This window comes from Vanessa tameamea, chromosome 7 (assembly GCF_037043105.1).
Source record: "Vanessa tameamea isolate UH-Manoa-2023 chromosome 7, ilVanTame1 primary haplotype, whole genome shotgun sequence".
In the NCBI taxonomy this organism is placed as follows: domain Eukaryota; kingdom Metazoa; phylum Arthropoda; class Insecta; order Lepidoptera; family Nymphalidae; genus Vanessa; species Vanessa tameamea.
Genome location: NC_087315.1, coordinates 9,820,025 through 9,835,987, shown reverse-complemented (window position 1 = coordinate 9,835,987; position 15,963 = coordinate 9,820,025).

Sequence of the window (15,963 nt, the reverse complement as noted above, 5' to 3'; positions counted from 1 at the left end):
TTAGACACATGCAGGTTTCCTCACGATGTTTTCCTACACCGCCGAGCACGAGATGAATTATAAACAGAAATTAAACACATTAAAATTCAGTGGTTCTTGCCTGGGCTTGAACCCGAAATCATCAGTTAAGATCGTTCTAACCACTGGGCCATCTCGGCTTATAATTCATATTTATTAAATTATTTGAATTCTAAAACAAGTCCATCTTAACAAAATTTCAAATGATTACTACGACATGGAATTAGGTATTTTTTTATATACTTATATATAATTTAAATTTTAATTACTTATTATTTATTAAATATATTTATTTAGCTTCAGTTTGCAAACTTACATGTACATGTACATGAAGTATTTTTAAGTTCACCTTATTTTCAATATTATATATTGTATATAAATGAATAAAATGTTATGGTTGCGTCTTTATAAAGTTGTATAATCGAAAATACGTCGTACGACTACGACACGAGTCGGGGGCACACAAGGCTTTACGCCGGTCAAGTGCGCCTAGCTACCTTGTTTAGATATAGGTAGTTAGGTTATACAGGAAAACCATTAGCACCTTATGAAGTTTTAATGGTGTAACGAGTGCGAATAATTTTATATTGCATTTTAGTTTGAGGAAAGGTTTAAATTTTATAACAATATAATCGATTTGACTGTGTTATCGATATTCCGCTTCTTCATCTGAAATTATACAAACGAATGATTAAAAGTATTCATATTTACCGATATCGGTTACTTAGATGGCTTGCAAAATCGATTTACGATCTATATATTACAGTAGTTTGGAAGATTAGCCAAGATTTATAGAATGAATGTTAAATAAAAATAATAATAATACGGGAGAGAACATAGATTTTGTAATGTTGTTTGAGTCAAGTAAAAGCGTCGTGGCAGCATTATATAACGGACTATTTGCCGTTGGTCGTAAGTAAATAGTTGTGAAACCCATATTTTTAATTAAAAATCTATTGGACACGTGTACTTTTCTAATTAATTATAACAATTATTATAAAAAACACATTTTTTCGTATGAAATACAAGTATATATTTTTTTAATGTTTTATGTATGGTGACATTCACGTTTGTTTAAGAAAAAAAAAATAGTTACGGTTAATATTGTTCGGATGTTTTTAGAAGATAATTTGGTTGAATGATAAAAATTCAATTACGATTATATTTGTGCATTAGGAAGACTCCTTCCTATTTCCAGTAATTTTTGATCCAATGTTAAGTATTATTTAGAAAACTCAGAACGACGCGAAAATTATTCATTATTTTTTTTTTTTTTTTTATTCTCATTTTAAGAGCTGAGTCACTTGGGTGACTATGTTGCTCTGGTAGGTTACACAAATATTCTTATATTTACATTATTTACGTTATCTATTCTCGCTTATTTAAATTATGTTTACCTATATTATACATAATTTTGGCTAGTTCTGAAGTAGGATTAGCAAGATAAATATTACATATGCCCATAGATCTATCTATCAATTGTGATAGAAGAGGCTCGCTACGAACGCACTCCATTAAAATGTGATATACATCCTCTACAGACCCGCAATCGGGACAATTAGGAGAAGAAACTTTCTTCATTAAATATCCAAACTTATTTAATGGAATGTGTCCGGAACGCAGTCTCAACGCCATTACAATATCTTCACGTTTCAAAACACATTTTTCTACCCAAGAATAATTGGAAGGTTGTGGTTGCATCGTTTTGTACCATATGCCTTTTTCTTTAGACCTCTTATCAAAATATTCTTTCCAAGTTCTTTGAAATCTATCTTTTATAATATAAAAACAATCTGAATAGAAAGGTAAAACATTAATTATTTCTCCATCAGTGCAGGCCTGTTTGGCAAACTGATCGACCTTCTCGTTACCAATAATTCCAATATGAGAAGGAATCCACTGCAAAACAACAAATTTTTCGAAGGACTTCATTTTTAGAATTAGTTCAATAATGGTATTGGCTATCGGTGTTCCTCGAAAAGTCGAGGTGCAACGAGTCAAATGTTGTAATGAACTTTTTGAGTCCGTGAGGATAATAAATTTTTTAAAATTAATTGTCTCAATATAACTTAATACTTCAGCCAAAGCAATAAGTTCTGCGTACATTATCGAAATTTTGTAATTATTTTTAAATCTTATATTGGTTTCTGCTTGGGGATCATAAAAGGCAATTCCCGTTTCATTCTTATCTATAGATGCATCAGTAAATAATTTATAATGGTTAGGATATTGTAAATTTAAGTAATTTATACATTTTGTTTTAATATCAAAAAGGTTATATGAGCGTTTTGCTTTATTTATGTGAGGTATATCTATCTTAATATGTGGATCTAAGTCAATTTTTGAAGGCCAAATATTGAGATTAAACATTTCTAATTGAACGCTTCTATGAACTGGTATATTTTGAATTTTATTAAATAATATAATTAATAAAGGCTTTTTCCTTCTGTTCCAATATGATTTTTCGAATTGAGGTGCATAGTCATTAAGTAACGAAATGATACTATTGTGTTCTAAGGATTTTGCTTTTAACAAATATTTTCCACCTAGGTAACTTCTACGAATAGTTAAAGGTGATAAACCTAATTCGCTTTCCATCACGTGTATAGGGGTTGTTCTTATAAATCCACCGATCACTCTCATACATTGGTTTTGAATTTTATCTAATTTAGATAAATGTGAGCGCGGGGCGTCATCGAACAGAAAACTTGCATATTCAATTCTACTTCTTAATAAAGAAATATATAGCTTCCTTAAATACCGAGGATGGATTCCCCAACCAGAGCCTGCTAAAACTTTAAATAAATTTAATAACTTGGACACTTTATCTCTTACACTAATTACATGAGTTCCCCATGCTAATTTCCGATTCAACCTCAACCCTAGATACTTTATATTTTCTACAGTTTCTAAAGAAACATTATCTATTCGAAGGTTAATAGATTGGCTATTGTGAGCTCTACTAAACACGCATGTTTTACTTTTAGAAGCAGAAATACTTAAACCTAATTCATCAAGCATTGCAGTAAAAATGTTCAAAGCTGATTGTAAATCATTGGCGGCGATAGTCAAGTTCTTATGTGATGTATACAAAACAAAATCATCCGCATATTGCGAGATAAAAACATTCTTGATAGATTGGCATATGTGAGTTGTCGCAATATTAAATAGTAAAGGCGATAAAGGATCTCCTTGAGCTAAGCCCTGACTACAACATCTAGTCATCGATACTGTATCTAAATTAATATTTAAAGATCTATAATTAAGGAAATTCCATAAATAATTACAAATCTTTGATCCAATCCCATAATTGTCCATTAAAGTCAAAAGTTTAGAAATATCTATGTTATTATATGCTCCATCAATGTCAATGAAACAACAAGAGGTAGACTTGCCTAGGCCAAATCCGTTTTGTATACATAGAACTAGTTTGCTTAAATTGTCTAGACAAGAGCGAGCTTTTCTGAAACCCGTCGTGTCCTCAGAGAAGATATTTGATCTTTCAAAATACCATTCAAGTCTTTTGTTTAGGATTGAATGAAAAACCTTACATATACAGGACATTAAAGATATTGGTCTTAAAGATGATATTGAGTGTGGATCACGTCCAGGTTTCAGAAAAGGGATAATAGCAATTTCTCGCCATTGCCTTGGAACTATTCCATATTTGAGAATTACGTTGAAAAGAGTCAAAAGCCAATCTTTACCACATTCAGGTAAGTTTTTTATCATTGAAAATGAAATCATATCTATCCCCGGAGCCGTATCTTTAGATTTGATGGATACTTCTAATTCCTTTCTAGAAATTGATGATTCTAAAAGGTAGTTATTAGATCTAAAAGTAGGACAATTATTTACAACATAATCAGGAGCAAGAGTTTGAAGGAGATCCCTTGCGCTATCACCACCTATACAAGATTGTTTGGAATATCGTCCTCTTATCCATTTCATTTGAAACCACATTTCATTTACTGAAGACACTTCACATATACCATTACAAAACTTTTGCCATGATTTTGATTTCGACTGACGTAATGTTTTTTGAGCTTCACTTATTTTATTTTGTAAAATACCAAGGTTATTTGGAATTGGGTTATCTCTAAATGCTACAAGTGCTAATCGACGTTCAGCTATGGATTTCGAAACAATCATATTCCAAAATGGTTTAGGTTTAAAGGAATTACTAGGGTTTAAGCTAATTTTAATAAAAGGAATAGACTTATCCGCAACACGGTTTATACAATCAAGAAACATATCGTAACCTAATTGCGCAGTTACGGGAAAGGTCATATCACGTAGTGACGAATCAATTTCTGAACGATATGAATCCCATTTGGCTAATTTAAAGTTCCTCTTTTTTATAAAATGATTAGGAGATACGTTATAATTTAAAGTTATTTTAATTATTAGATGATCACTTCCTAGGGACTCGTTTGTAACCGACCATTCACAATTTAAGACAATATCCGATGACACCAAAGATAGATCAGGAGAGGATTTTTGCAAACTATTATTAACAAATTTAACACGGGTTGATACGCTACTATTATTGAGGATTACATAACTACTATCTACAATTGAATTAAAAATCTGGATTCCTCTTCTATCTGTTCTATTAGACCAGCTATGATGATGACCATTAAAATCACCTAAAATTAACGATTTTTGCGTACTGCTTAAAAAAAAAAATCATCCCAATTATTTTGCAAGGTTCGTGCGGATGGTGGACAATATATAGCATAAATACTTTCAAGATTAATGCAATTATGAATTTTGACATGTAAAACTTCAATATTTGAGTTTGCTATATTAATTTGGCAAACCTCCGTTCTAACCGAATAATGAGTTATAATAGCGACACCTCCATAACCGTCTGATCTATCAAGACGATATATGTTATAACCAGATATCCTTATATCATCAGTCTCATTCAGCCAAGTTTCACTAATCACTGCAATATGAATTTTTTCATGAATTAATAAAATCTCAAAGTCTCTTAGTTTAGGTTTAAAACTTTGTGCATTCCACTGCATAATATTAAGTTTAATATAGTTTCTAGACGATAAACTATCCATGTAAAGATTCAAATATATTTTTAAATATTGGTAACTCTAAAACTTTGGTCTTGCATAAAGAAATTAGCCACTCCCATATAATTGTTAAAGCCTCTATAATTTTCTCCTTTAGAGATATTCTTCGTATAAATATAATGTTTTTCAGTTTTTCTACGAGTTGTTTAAAAGGTATATGACTACTACTATTATTTTTCTTTTCCTTTGGACATTTTGGTGTTGCCTCTATATTAGTTTCCGAATCCGAATTTGTTGACATGTCCCAGTCCACAGTGATTTGTGACTGAATGTTCTTTTCTTGCATTATGTTTTTCTTATATATTTTTTTACTTTTCTTTTGACTATCTTCACAATTTAATTTTTTCGCTGACTTTACTATTTCTGAAAAGCTTTGTGTTTCACTCGGGACTATGATTGGCTCTTGATATTTACTAAGTGCAGGGAAGTTCTCATTTATGTCCAGATTATTTTCTTTATCTGGTTGAGGAGATGGGGGAACATACATCATCGTCGCTTTTCTGAAAGTACAGTTAAACTCTGCCATTAACTGTCTAATTCGTTTTTCTTTAAGGAATATCGGACATGTTCGTACTAACGACATATGTTGTCCACCACAGTTAATGCATTTAAATTGGTTTGTTTCGCAATTGCTGTGATTCTTTGTGCACTTGGGGCATATCATAATTTTTGAAGGGCAATATTTATGGGTGTGGCCGAATCTCCAACATTTGGAGCATTGAGTCACCGGAAACACGTATGGTTCAACCTTTACCTTTAAGCCATATATGAAAATATGTGATGGTAAGGAGGAGCCTTTAAAACAAAGGCGAATTGTCTCGCTTTCAGTCCAACCAGCAGTTTCATCATTTCTACGAAATAATCTTTTAACCGATGCTATCTCTAAATCCGTCGCAATGCTCTCGTGTACATCTTTTTCGGACAATTCTAAGTCAATATTTCTGATAATTCCAAAAGAAAATCCAACTTCACTTGTTTTGTAACATTTCCAACCTTTTTCCTGGAGCGCTGTAGAAGTCAACAATTTATCTGCATCGCTTTCTTCATCAAATAAAACAAAAATTTTATAAGGTGTTGCATATTTAACTCTTGTTATATTTGATATATTTTGTTCTTTTAAGAACCTCGCTAGTTCTATCTGCTTAGGAATTTTTTCTTTACTAGTAATACAAACTTCTATTTTACCGTCTATTTCTTCTGTACTTTTTTCTGATTCAGTTCTACGATACCTTCTTTTGCTATTTCTAGACACTAACGTCCAAATTTCTCCATCATCCTCATCACGATATCTTTTTTTTTTTGTATGTAGGTTAGTATTTTCTTCGGCCCCGTCCACTAGAAATAATTCTTCATTTTCATTATATTGTTCTACTTCACTCCTATTCTCCATGCCATCTTGCACGGGCGACGTGCTATTTGCGATATTATTCATAATAAATATAAATCATAATATTCATTACGCGGTCTATTCACAAGAATGCACGATAGTGCAAAATGCACACGGCTAGCGATCAAACCGGTTTCTTATCTCAACGCTTAGTACAATAAATAATAACTTGCAAAAAACACGACCGTGCCGCAAAGGGTCTTCCTCGCAACTCTTATTCATTATTGAATTTGAATAAAACATTGATCCTACTTATTAGGGGTAACCTTATTATTAAGTACACTTTCCCCGAGACGTGTACCCTTCCAATGGTAGAATTTGCACATAAGATTTCATCATGTCCTATCCTACGATTGAATCGTTATAAAATTTGGACGCTATTAGATTGATACCGCATATTTGTATGCGAAACGAACGCTACCGCGTCCTTTGTGATCGATTTCGACATACCGTGACTATAACAATCGGCGTCCTTAACTCGCGCGAAATAAAAATAAATCATTCAGGTAAACAAAACTTGCATATAACTTATTACTAATACGTGTGGGAAGTGACGTATGTAAGTAATAAATTATTAACTCATAACTTTAAATATAAAAAATGACTCTGTATTGTATAAAGAAAAATGTATGTGTGTATTGCATGAATTAGTAGAATTACTGCAAATGAATTTTTTTTCAGTGGTTTTTATTTAAAATAAAGCAAAGATAGTTAAATAACAGCAATTTTAACGTTTCATGGTTAGGGTAAGGTTCTTTTTGTCAAGAAGATTTGTAGTCCCGCCGTTTCGATGCGGTTTGGTGTTTCCACGTGTGGCTAAATTTCATGCAACACATAAAGAATCTAAATTATGGTTCAAGTCCAAGCTTGAGATGAATTATAAAAACAAATGAACCACATGAATAGTCTATGGTGCTTGTTCGGGTTGCAATTCGATATTTTTGGTAAATATTCACATGCTCTAGCCGCGCGCTAATTCGTCTCTACAAAATTAGTCCATATATAATTTTAAAGAATTTCCTTTAGTTCACTAACCTCGTGACATTGACTAATTAGACTATAATCAGATAAACTGTAACTGACATGTAAGCCAATGCAATTACGATTGTGTTCACGGAGGCATTCCTACCAATGATAATATACTTTTTTCAATTCAAACACATAAAAATAAGCAAAACAAGGTTAATGTTATTTAAGTAACGTATTTGTTCTTTATTATGAAGACATAATAATAAGTTAATTTGTGCGCCTCGTTGGTATTGTGGATAGCTTTAAGGAGGCAGATGGGTTCAAACCTCAGGTCCTTGAGATCTGCCAATTAATAGTGGTTGAGATATTTAGTCTTGAAATTCAGAGGTAGCCTAGAATCTCAAAATTGCGTCTACACCCTGATTGCCTAGGAAAGCATGAAAAGTCATGTGTTTATACTCGTTTCGGAAATTTTGGATTTACCGCCCACCAGATTATGACAATTTCGGGGCCGACAGAATGCGCTGGTATCCGCTCACACACTTGAGCAGTAAAAGGCTGAAATGGAATGAAAGGCTCAGGAGCACCTCATCATAGATATCATCATATCATTGATAAAAAAATATTGACTACTGTTTGATTATTTTCGGTAAAACAGGTATCCTTCGAACAGATGGAAGATGTAGGTACTTTGTTTAAAGTCAACATAAATAATGTATATTTCGTTCTTGCTTTTGTTTCAATAATTTTAAATTTTGTGTCGGTAATAATACTCCGTTTATGTGAAGGTGTAAAATTGGTAATAAACATGACACGTAATAACGGAGGGTCGCCCTCACCGCGACTGGAATAATAAAAACCTTAAAGGAAACAACAGTTTGGACCTCGACCTCTTTGCATGTTACGAAATCAAATTCCTATATGTTAAATATGTAAACTCACGATGGAGGTATTATTGATTACCTAGATTATGGAAGGGAGAGGGTTAAAAGTAAAGCTGGGGATGGATGAGCAGCGTGTATGTGTTATTATAAATTTGAAGATTTATAAGAGATAGCGTTTAATTGAATGAATATTTATTTATGATGATTAAAAATATATTTCAAGTTCTTATGAAGTATGAATTACATTTTATTGTGTACTTAAAACATTATTAGCTAAATGGATACGGAAATATGTATGTGTATACTTTAAGTATCAAATTCTTATCGAAAAATTCAATTCTCATTTGCTGTCGATAATAATCATTTAACGCAAACAACATCATGTTCTGCGTCAGATGTAGCAAGTTCTATTCTCATTCTAGAATCAAAACAAATCGATATAATGTATGTGTTTTATATATTCGACTGCCTCGCTGGTCTAGTACGACTGCATATCACCAAGAACCGGATTCTAATCCCGGGACGAATTAAAAAATGACTTTACTGAGGATTTTCTGTCTAGAAATTCTCAGTTAAAGCCGGGAGATAGGAAGTTAGTTACTTTTTGTTTGTTTTTCGAGGCATTTGCCTTGACGACCTCCATGGTAGAGTAGTGTGTACATTGGTTTTCATGGGTACGCTACTCCGAGGTCCCGAGTTCGATTCCCGGCCGAGTCGATGTAGAAAAAGTTCATTAGTTTCTATGTTGTCTGGGTGTGGGTATTTGTGGTACCGTGGTTATTTCTGATTTTCCATAACACAAGTGCTTTAGCTACTTACATTGGGATCAGAGTAATGTATGTGATGTTGTCCAATATTTAATATTAATTTATTTATTTGCCTTGGAAAATATTCCATGTGGTTTCGAAATAAAATGTTTTGTGAAAGAAATTCAGATATATTTTTTAATTACCTATATAATTCATAAACAAATGTATATACATATATATTTGTAATCCCCATAAATGGATTCATTTCAATTCCCCATTCATTAAAGATTGAACATCAACAATATATTTGAAAATAATATTATTAAGATATTAACGTAAGTATTCATATATATATTATGATTCTTTTTACCAGATGATATTTTTTTATTTTCGAATCGGTGCGAGCTCACCGAGACCATAATTGGCCTTGTGAGGAATAATTGCCCATTGTCTCTATTAATCGCAAGTGTCACTAGTATATATCATAACGCTATGAGTACTTTGCTTTAGGCCTTTAAAGGTTAAGTATAATTTAAGATTTATCATAGATAGGAAAATTTCTAGCAAATCTACTGAAATGTTACCTAGGATGTAATTTAGTGTTTTTTTTATTTTTTAAAGTCAATTCGTAGATCGAAGGTTGCATTTGTCATTTGCAAAATTTTAAATTTGCAAAGTTTAAATTCAACAAATTTATGTTAGTATTTAAAGAATAATAATTTAGAGTTTATTAATTTTGAAGAAATCTTCAATTTTCATTTAATTTCTTCATACCATTTGAAATATGTTCAGAATGTAGAAACTGCCATAGCCGGCAAGAAACGCAATAGATACTTATAGATGTTGTGTCAATAATACAATGAAATTTATAAAATTACAAACAGGTAAAAGTGTCATATTAATTTTAGGAATAATATAGAAAAAATCGAGCAAAATCGGAAGGTAACCTATTAATAACATAAGAAACGTAGATAAGGGTATATTAATCTTTGTTGGTTATTTATCTTCATTTTGTCGGTAACGCGACACTCGCTTCACCATATACGGGGAGGATATGAAGTATCGATGAAATAATTCAATGTCTTGCAACTGTCGTCACAGATAATCTTGTTTATATCCGTTTTTTATTTCCTCTTGATTAATTTCCTTACTTTTTAATGTTTAAGTGTTCAATATAAACTGTAAGTTATTATAAATTAGTTTTCGTTGATGGTAGTTCACGCAACCAAAAATTCACTTGTAGTCATGTGAATTACGCTTATAATTTTTTGCCTTTAAGGCTAACGGTGCCTTAATATCGTATAGATTCCAATTCTAAGTCAGGAGGATTGAAGATAATAAAAGCAAACACCTTTGATCTTGAATTGAAATGACATCGTACATAAGTAGGTATTCATTACGAATTCTTGAAAAATAGCGTTTTTAATGACGCCGAAGTAGCTTTGAAAGTGAAATAAAATTATTAAGTTAAATAGTATGATATTGTAAATAACTATAAAAACTATTTGTATTGTACAATATGGCAGAGCTGGTAGCAAATCGCATTTAATACGTAAATCTAAGATTTGTTTATTCTTCCTTCGCCATTGGACTACCGTATTGGTAAATTGTTTATGGGCCGTTGGGATGTTCAATTCAATTCTTAGTTTAAAAGCTTTGAGTAAGGCACAGATTATTAGGCCAATTACGTAGCTTGCAGAAGATGCGAAGAGAATATATCATTGACATTATTAATTAACCTTTTGAATTTAGCAAAATTTGTCAGGAAATATTTTGAGAATAACTGTTAAATTGTTTATATTTTAAAGTAACGGTATTGTTAGGTAAGTGTGACGTATAAAGTGTAGTTCATCCGCGTCTGATGAAGCCCCACGACCTATCGATCCTATTAACACACGCTTAACTACTTTGAAGCCGTCTATCAACGTTGAACATGAATATATGCCAACATTTTGTAGATGTGCTTTTATTATTTTCATCGCGTAATTTTGTACATTATTTTAAGTATACTTTACAATTATATTCATATTTTTAATTATTAGTAAACTAATAATCTTTTTACTGATTAGTGATAATGTTATATTTTATATATAAATTATATCATGCTCGGCGGCGAAAGAAAACTTCGTGAAAAAGGCTACACGTGTCGGCTGAAAAACTGGTGTATCCACCAACCCGCATCGGAGCAACGTGGTGTTATAATCTCCAAGCCATCTTCAAGAAGGGAGAAAAATCAGCCCTGGGATTGTTACTTGTTATCTTGAGGAAACTTAGAATAGTTTATTTTTACGATAGAAAATTCTAACATACACATACAAATTTTTAATAAATATAAAAAACTAAACGGTGAATATTCACAATTAATAAGTAAAGATTATAAATGTTATGTTAAATTTAATTATTTATTTTTTCAAATAAATATTATTTACCAGAGATAAATATTTATATGCAAGCAGGAAGTTTATCAACCATGAAATCTTTCATCAAACAGTGTCATATTGTTCTTAAATGGATAAGGTTCTGTTTGGATATTTAAGAAAAGCAAATCAAATGTAATTCTCAGATAACAATAGGAATATATGGCTGTGTTACAGTTACGATTAAGTATTTCAGCGGCAAAACATGTTAAGTTTATTTATTTGCCAACGGAATATGTACATTTTATTATGTATTTGTTATTGTGTAAATATCGATATTGCACTGGATCGTGTAACTGTTTATATATTATACAACGTTTGTTATATTCCTCTAGTGTAGCTACTCAATGTTGATCAAGTAAAATCCTTAGTAGCTTAGATGTGTTTCGAGGAACAGGTTAAGGTTAAGGTTCGTTGCTCCAGATTAAGGCGTTTATCCCGCGCCTGATCTTTCTTATCTTGTGTTTAAGTACCACCCAATCAGATGTTGTATAATTTTCTCATGTTTCTGCATACTGTTGCACTTTAACATCTCCTGAGCTAATGAGTATGACGTTGACTGTCTCCGTTAAGAACGGCTACTTCCACCGGCATCGCTCGGGGACATCTTTATATAATAAGTTACATAAATGTTATTCGTAATAAACATTATAATTAATATATAGAACAAAAACATCAAATTTAAAATCCAAATTCATCTTTCAATTTGTCAATTTCACAAAAATTTATGCACTATAACTGAGTACAGAAAAAAGTATATTGTATAATAAGTCGGTTTTCCAAGAAATATCTAGATAAGAAAACTGTTTATTCTAGTTAAAAGTCAAGATAAAAAAAATGTTCACAAAATGAATGATTTAAAGTTATGTCTTATATCGAATATCATAATATCAAATAATGTACATTATTAATACATTTTAACTAAACACAGCGCTCTCCGCATTGATAAGCGACCGCCCTCTCTGTTATCAGTTTGTTGTCGAGATGTTGGTTGTCAGCGGTTGATTGATTCGCGAGGCCAGAGATGAGGAGCCGTGGAATTGTTCAAATTTAGCGACCAAGGTCACGGAGTCCGTGAAATTTGGACTACGTCGAAATTAAGCTCACATTCAAAAACTCTTCTAAAACAATAAAATACTCTCTTGTATATATATTTCAAAACTTATTTGATACGAAGTATACGAAGTATGATATCTTTAAAGAGCTGTAGGTACAAATATGTTTATTCGGTAAAAGCAATTTCTACCCAACAACCTAAGGGAAAGAACATATTTGCTTAAACAAAATTTAAAAATAACATTAAATTGTAGCCGCTGTTCAAATCACGAGCGTGTAGAATGATGGCAAGAATGTTGAAGTTAAATATTAAATAAATTATAGACCAAAAAATTAGATAGACCAGATATAAATTAAGTCGCTGGTAGGTTTTTGTTCATACCCGTTTGGATAGGTACCATCCACTCTTCAGATGTACTTCCGTTAACAGAAACACTTATTGTTATGTTCGGTATGAAGGGTAAGTGAGCTCGTGTGAATACAGGCATTAAGGAGATAACATCATGAGGATATATATGAGGATAAGGTTGGCGGCGTTTTAGCGATGTAAGGAATGGTTTACTTAGATTGGCGCTGATGACCAATTACCCTCAGGTGGCTTAGCCTGTCCTCCTACCTATATTATTAAATTAATAATAAATATAAAATAAAAAACGCAAAAAGCCCCAATATATATAACGTGTACTGATTAAATAAATATAATATTGTCATTATTGAACCAACTTAAGTCTTACTATTATTCTTGTTACAGGATTATTAATATGTTATGTAATTGAAAATGTAATACATAGGTTTTATCATTTTATTTAAATAAAACATAGAAAATATCAGTCAACGTTTCTTTTGAGTTAAGAAAATTTAAGATTATTTATCGTCACGAGATGAATAATAAAGATTTTTCGGGTACAATTATTAATAAAACAATACAGTTCATTTTGTTATTATAACATAATATATTTCACCATCGTATTCCGTAATCAGATGTAACTTGCTAATGATGTACAGCTTGTAACTAAATTCAAATAGTCCTTTATTAAATTAAATAAAATAGAACACCTCGTCTTATTGCACTTCAAAGGAGGGTTGGTTATTTTTTTCCAGATAATCGGAATTGCAATTCAACGTAATACCAATAAAAAAATAAATACTTTATTTTATGCTACTGACATTCTTGCCACCATTCCACGCGGTCATGGTTTGTACAGTAACTATTTTTACACGTATAATTAATGTATTAGGGATTAAATAAAATCAAATAAAAGTCATTAATAACTTATAATTCGAGATAAATTCAATGGATGTTTTATTTACTTTATTTTTTATACATAAGCTATAGAATAATTATATAGAAACACCAGTGACCAAATAATACAAAAATCTAAATACGTTCTCTTATCGATAATATTTCAAAGAAATAATATATATTGTAAAATAAATCATTTAACAATACAAAGACGTAAGAGGCGTTAATTTAAATTTTATGTATTTTAATCAATCAGTAGCTAGTCTCAGTTCCTCTTCACGCTTTAATTATCGTACGTATGAAAGGCATTCAAATGAGATGTTTTATTTTGTCTTGTCACGAGGGGTAGCGGCTTCGTGCTGAAGCCAGCCTTGTTTTCTATCGCCATTGTAATGAATACAATTCAAATTTAAACAATATATCTTAATGCAAATAGTATCTTGTAATTTATAACTCGTAAATACGGTGCATTATATAAATGTATGTTCAAGAAGGCTTTACACTTTGGTTTCTATGAAATGAGTTTTTACACAATTGTAACTTTCTAGAATAAAATGATAAAACGAATTAATTTTTTTGATCTATTAGTTTCTTTGGTTATTATTATTATACAATAATAGGTATTTTTTTATGTTATAAATTATTTGTGTTATAATTGAAACCGTTATTTTTTTCAAAGTTCGTTGATGTATCTTTCTATAAACCTAAAAAATAACGTTAAAAATAATATAACGTTATCCTGTTAATGGGTATTAGGAATATCAACTTCATATATATGTATAAACATATGAATCGTAATAAAATGAAATAGATAATTTTGATTATGTAACATTTTTTTGGAGAATTAATAGGGAACATTTTATTTTGTATTCCTGTCAAGCTGTATAAATTCCCGATGACACGTGGTGACCATCATCAGATGTCAAATCTCCTTAAATTAAAAAAATATATTTTTTGTATATTGATAATTTTAAAACAATGATAATATGTGTTTTTTTATTTAACAGAAAATATTATCATTATCTAAACTTGTGATATCCATATCAGCTGTCGAAATAATCTGTGGTTTAACCATTATTTTGAAACGAATTGTCAATATAGCTTTGAATTCTCAAATATATTTGGAACATGTATTTATATTCCATCACCAAACGGTAATACTCAGTATTATATAATACTTTATATATTTTTCATGCGGTGACCCCTTACCATCATATTATGCTCCAAATCAAATTTAAAAAAAAAATTAAAATAAGGAAAGGAAACATAAAATAAGATCCACTATAAATTTTTGTATTTTAATTAGACTTTCAAATATATAATTTTAGAATAAATAGTAAAAGATATTTTAAACCCGTATTTTATATCAAACAGCGTTTAACGAATAAATCGACACAATAAACTGTTTCAATACATTTTCATTTATCAGATTTACTGCACATTCTATGAAAGTAAGAATGAACGCAATAAGACGAAACAATCAGTTTATTTATATAGGACCTCTAGGAAAACAATCTTTCGCCCCCTGGGATGCAATAAGCGTAATCCGCGAAGCTAACACCACAGATCTACTTATACATAGAAATGTCTATGTTGTTCATTTTATATATTATGGTCGGTCTTTAACGTTTTATCTGATAGAGATGACTGTTTGTATAGTTTCAATTTTAGTTACAATGTGTATTTGAATTGAACTATAAATCTAACTATAGTTTTATGTACTAAACGTACCTAGCACAAACACTGTGACATGTTTATAAAATGACACCTGAAAATTCTATTTTTTGTACATATATTACGTAGAGAGATGTTAAAATTTCGTATTAATTTAAAACGTTGCTTTGATTTAACATTAATTTCTTACTATAACAAAGATTTAAATGTAAATGTTAGTGTGTAATCGTTATGAAAATGAATATTTATTTAATCGAGTCGTTTAAAAAATATAAAAAGTATAAAGCATTATTTTTTTTGAATATATACGTGCATATTGTTTTCTAGTAACAGCACATTAAACTACAACTAGGTAATAGTCGATTAACATTTCTTATGTATTACGATTATTTGAGCGATAAGTTTTAATTGCCCATACCTAAATTAATAATTTAGTTCGAAATTTAAATTCGAAGGTCGGTCATATACAATATTTA